Source organism: Vicugna pacos, chromosome 24, assembly GCF_048564905.1.
Source record: "Vicugna pacos chromosome 24, VicPac4, whole genome shotgun sequence".
Lineage (NCBI taxonomy): Eukaryota > Metazoa > Chordata > Mammalia > Artiodactyla > Camelidae > Vicugna > Vicugna pacos.
The window spans coordinates 5,524,270-5,530,332 of NC_133010.1; the positions used below are offsets into that span (position 1 = coordinate 5,524,270).

The window sequence follows — 6,063 nt, forward strand, 5'->3', positions numbered from 1 at the left end:
TTTCTTCCTCTCACGAGATATGTAGCCCAAGGCAAGTCATTTAGCCTCTATCCATCCCAGCTTCCTTATCTGAGGAAATTAATAGAAAATATTTGCTGCATCTATCAGGAAGTGTTACAATGTGGACTTGACTCACCCCAAAGGTAGCAAGAATGCTCAGTGTGAAGCATGAAGGGCTCTTTGAGGGACAGAGAACCTAGCTTTCACAGCAGAATGAAGCCATCAATAGACACATTGAATATTAAAATTAATCTAGCTCTCACAAGTGAAGTATCTAAGATACACAGACTGACGGCTTTTCTAATAGTGCAAGGTGTAGGTAAGCCACCATAACAAGGATTCTTTGAATTCCACGTCTGTAAGAAATAACTGGGGCTGAAGGCAACACTGGTTAAAATTCAGATATGCATGAAACGCAGAGCCTTCTCTTTAGGGGTTCTGATTCAGTAATATTGGGGTGGATCTAAAAGGTTTTTTTTTTTTAAAAGAAATTCGTGTCTTTATTAGAATGGTGTTAGTCTTTAAATATACCAATTTTGGTAAGCAAATTATTCATTTTTTAATAAGAAATGGCACCACAGAACTGCAATAATGGTCCAACAGTCTTGTCTTTACTTTTCCTTTGAAGCGAGAAACAGAATGCGAATAATCACAAAGCACTAGCAGGCGTCAGTTAATCCAGGATACTAGCTTTTTAGTCCCCAGAGCACTTGCAGAGAAAAGCATTGGGGGGCACAGGAGGACGGAAGCAGTTCATAATAACTGGAATCCCATGAGTGTGTGTGTACACCAAGTCTCATGGCTATTTTTTGAATTTATCCTTTACTTGGTCACTTTTTTTCCCCTCAAATACTAGTTTTTCTTTGACATTTTTCCCCCTTAAAGTATAAAAAGTATGAAATATAAACAAGCTCTTGCACTGCATACTTCCAAGTGTACAATACGAGCATTTTAGAGCTATCCACATACCGATAAATCCCATCAAATCTTGGATAATTCAATAATATACAAAATACCAGGGCACAGAAAGAACTAAAACCCACTTCTTTTTGTTACACACAAGAGTCAAACATTCAGCCTAAAGAAAAACACTTAATCATTTTGGATCTCCTCTACATTCACATGTTGATATACTTATTAAAATCTTCCTGTATAATTATGTTTGGTCTTATTATTTCAAGTCAGGTTTAAAACCTCAAACCCAGCCATCCAGACAAAACAGGTAATCAGAAAGATTATTTCTTCCCCACCTCCCTAACCCCAAAAACTATGAAGCCAATTTTACGACATGACTCCAAACGCCGGATTGTGATGACAAATGCTAGGTCCAAGTTTTCATGATCCTTTTTGGTGTGGCGTGCTTGGTAGAACTCAGGCGTGGAAGCCGGCGTGGATCCTCCAAACCAAACAGCATGTCGCTGCATGTGGTGTGTAATGACTTGTGCATCAATAGGTTTTGGCTTCAGTCTACCACCACCCAATTCCTCATTTAATTTCAGCCTGGCATCTACAGTTCTTTTCAAATCTCTTTGCAAGCATCATCCAAAGTCCCTGAGCACGGTTGAATCTCCAGAGAGGACAATACTCTCGTAGAGAGGGCGTCTGACATCACAGGACAATTCTGAATCACTCCATCTACAACTTCTGAGATGGGTGAGTAAAGTCTGGGTTAGCAAACTCTGGACGAAAAAGAATTTCAGGTCCCAAGAATCTCTCCTACCCAACATCAATGGAAAATTCTTTCTCTGAGACAGCGTTGATCCAGTATACTGTTTAATCCACTTTGATCCGTCTGTATCATACTTGTCAAATTCTTTTACGAAATCTGGGCAGACTCAAGTACAGCGCTCCTGTACTGCCGTAGCAGTTTCCAAGGACTGTTCTGGGGGAATTCCTACTTCTCGGTCTCTCAGTAACTGCCAGATAAAATACATGCTGTCTTGTCCTGCGATTGGAATGTGCTCGATACAGCTGCCAGTCACATACCCTTCAGCCACAGGGAAGACGTGAGTGCCACCGTCCCCACCGTCTGTCCCCGTCCCCGTGCGCGTCCGTTCTCCTCCTTGTCCTGGGGCCCCGGAAGCAGCGACGGCAAGAGCGGCCTGGGCAGCAGAGCGCAAGCCTGCAGCGCCGAAGGGCTCACACGCTACGTCAGCGGTGCGCTCCCTGTTTCCTGAAGCGCTCAGTGGAGGCTCCGTCAAGAGAAAATAATGGCCTCAGGTTCTGCCCTTAAATGTGTAAAGATCACTTGCTCCGCAGACCTTTCCATCAAGTCCCGATCTCCCACGACACCGCGGCGGGTCGGCCACTTGGTTGCATATGCAGGTTTTTCTACTGCTTCATCCCCAGTGAGGAAGTCTAGGTTGTCAGCACCTTTCATCACCCTCCTTTGAGCCTGATCGCCCACTTGTGCTGACTCCTTAATAGCAGTACAAGCAGGGATGATAAACTGTGGTTCTGTATTTCCAGCATACTCTAGTTTTGTATGCCTGGTGCCGCAGTCCACCACACAGGCTGGCAGCCGTCCCACCGTCTTCCTCCACGCCTGCTGCCGCCGCTGCCACCGTCTGCTCCGTGCTGGTTGTGGCCAGGGATGGGTGGCAAGAGGTAGAAGCTACCTGACCACCCATGGCCGGCGCCCTCTCCGTCGGGGGGCGGGGGAGCCAGGAAGCCGAAGCAGCAGCGAGAGAGCAGCAGTAAAAGGTGTATTTTTAATAAGCATTCCAAATACTTACACAGTAGGTGGTTCAAGGATCACACTTTGAGAAGCACATCTGTCCTATTTGTTGTCTTGACGTACAAACAATAAATGAACTGTGCCGTAAATCATTACAATGATGTTTCATTTATTTACCATCATTGGAAGAAGAATGACTCTGCACAATTATTTTCCAGATAGCTGAAACTTACTTTTAAAAAATGAGATTAAAAAAAGGTTAGTGAGTTTTTAAAAATGTAGTGCTAATATTTGGCCTTCTAACTGAACTTCCAGCCTGAATATCATTCCTATGATTATTAATTTCACCATGAGTTGATGCAGTCATGTCCCTCAGTGTTATGAAGGCACACAGGGAAATTCACCTGTATGCTTAAAATGACCCTTGCTGATTATAAATTTACAGTCTGGGGGTAGGATATATATATATAATAATATATATATTATTATTTTTAATAGTTTATTTTGAAATAACTTCAACTTAAAAGAGTAAGTACAGTACAAAAAATAAAACCTCCTATTTCCACCCAGGTTACTCAACGATTAAAATTCTATTCTGCTGCGTTTGCTCCACAGCCCGTCTTTCCAACACTTCTAAATACTCTAGTGTTTATTACATTTACATAGGGAAACACCCTCCTGTCTAACCATGGTACAGTCTTCTAAATCAGGGAATTCAAATAAATAAAATATTGCTACCCATCTATGTCTCTTTTTTCTTTCTGGTCTTGGTTCTCATTCAGAAATGCTCATTAATTTAATCACTATATTAATACAGTCTCCTTCAAACTACAATAATCTCTCAACCTTTCTTTGTCCTTAATATCTTAGACATTTAATATATAGGCCTTAAGTTCTGTAGGATGACCCTTAACTGAGTTGTTCAGTAGTATCTCATGATTAGATCCATGCCATGCTTTCTTGGCAGAGGGGGAGAGAGAGAGAGAGAAGAGAGAGAGAGAGAGGGAGAGGGAGATAGGGAGAGAGTGTTTGTTCCTCTTAGTGCTTCATACCAGATGCATAGAACATCCATCTATTCCTCCGACCCAGCAATGATGTCCACCATAAATGCTTGGTCCCATTAGTTTCTGCCCCACTATAAATTAACAATTTTTCTTTTGCCAATGATGAGTATTTTCCTAGAGTATGCCAATGGCCTGTTGTCCATCAACTACTGCCCATCAACCTTAACTTCCATTGTCAACTATCTGAAACAGGAAGCACTATGGTGACTGCCAAACTGTGACTTTTCCATTTTCTTTTCTTTTCTTTTTTTTTTTTTTTTTTGCAGGATGGCGGAGGGAGGTCATTAGGTTTATTTATTTATTTTTTTGCTGGCGGGACTGGGGATTGAACCCACGACCTCATGCATGCTAAGCACACACTCTACCACTGAGCTATGCCCGCCCCCCGACTTTTCCATTTTCATCCTCATTTTCTACATTATTTTGGGCATTTTAATATAAAAAAGAGCTTTCCACTTCCCCCTACTTATAAATGTGTTCATAATGTATTTATAGCAGAATGAACTCATAATTTCTTTTTCATTCAACGTTTTGAATCTGTTGCTATTGTCATTTATTTTGGTACCCTAACCATCCCACAGTTGGCCAGAAGGGAGCCCCTTCAAGCTGACTCTTGTATCTTCTTGACATGTTTCTGACATTTGTTAAGCATCTGCCACTGCAAGATGTCCTAAGCTCTTCTCGTCCTTTCCCTGTCACAGTCCTAGAGTATTACATTTTTCTAATATTTATCGAAAGAGCCCTAATGGTATTTAAAACCAAGATCTGAGTACTGGATATGTTCATTTCCAGTGGGGTGTCATTACTTCTAGGTCTTTTAAAAATCAAGCTATGGTTTATATAATAGTACATATATAGCATATATGACATATACATGATATATACTACATATGATATGTAAATGATCTATTACACACATATATTATATACATGTATGATATATGATATATATTAGATATGATATATGATATATATATATATTATATGTATATATATATGAATGGTACATATAGTGGATTCTAACATCAAGGGTGATGTCTCTCTACCCTTCGGATATTTTGAAGTGCTTTCTCTAATGAGAAACCTTCAATATCTTCAGTGTATTTATTTACTTGTTTGCTCAGTGCAGCTGACACTGCAGCTGTGCTGTTCATTTCCTCCATCGCTGCCACCTGCTGCATCTGCACCCAACCCCTTCAGCATGTACCCTATGCTGCCAACATGCTTCGCGTAGATTCCGCGGCCACAGAGTGCTTTGTAATCAGGTGGTAGTGAGTACACAGCCAAAGTGCTTTTGTGTGGTATCTTACACCCAGCCCAGCACCTCGCATCCTTGGACGCTGGCAGACACAGTATCATTGTGCCTCAGGATGTCTCCTCTCCCCATTCCCACCACCATTGAGCAAGCTATTACCCTTCAACAACCGTGCTCTGTGAAGGGAAGGGGAAAGAAGATGGGAAGAGCAAGGACAATGGGAATGGAAAATTATTATTATTATTATTATCATTTTGCTTTCTGGAACTTTCTAGAATTTTCTTTTTTTATTGAGTTATAGTCAGATTACATTGTTGTGTTAATTTCTGGTGTACAGCACAATTCTTCAGTCATACATGAATATACATATATCCATTTTCATATATTTTTCACCATGAGCTACTACAAGATCTTGAATATATTCCCCTGTGCTATACAGCATGAACTTGTTTACCTATTTATATATACCAGTCAGTATCTGCAAATCTTAAACTCCCACTTTATCCCTTCCCACCCCTCTCCTCCCTGGTAACCACAAGTGTGTATTCTGTGTCTGTGAGTCTGTTTCTGGTTTATATGTAAGTTCATTTGTCTCTTTTTTCTTTTTTTAAATTCCACACATGAGTGATATCACATGGCATTTTCTTTCTCTTTCTGGCTTACTTCACTTAGAATGACATTCTCCGGGTCCATCCATGTTGCTGCAACTGGCATTATGTTGCCATTCTTTATGGCTGAGTAGTATTCTGGGAATGGAAAATAATTATTGGCTTTTACAGGCACTTCCCTTATATGAGGCTAACAGCTGTCACATTTTCTACTGTCAATATGCTTATCTCTAATGCTCACCCCCCAACACCTGTCTATTCAATATTAACATCAAGCCTGTCTGGTAAAGACGCTTACCTTCTCTGTGCATTAACTTGTTCATTTGTGTTATGTGATTATTATACTACATAGCTGTTAAAGTTGTCATGGGCATTAAATGACTTAATAAAGAAAAAGTACTTCACTGTTCATTTACGAGTGAGCACTGAATACGCAGTAGCAAACACTGACAATTATTT

General features: G+C 40.6%; 1 pseudogene; it reads right to left on the reverse strand.

The window, feature by feature from the left end:
- Nucleotides 1-1,118: 1,118 nt before the first annotated feature.
- Nucleotides 1,119-2,395, reverse strand: LOC102533562 (actin-related protein 3 pseudogene; annotated as a pseudogene).
- Between the last annotated feature and the right edge of the window lie 3,668 nt (nucleotides 2,396-6,063).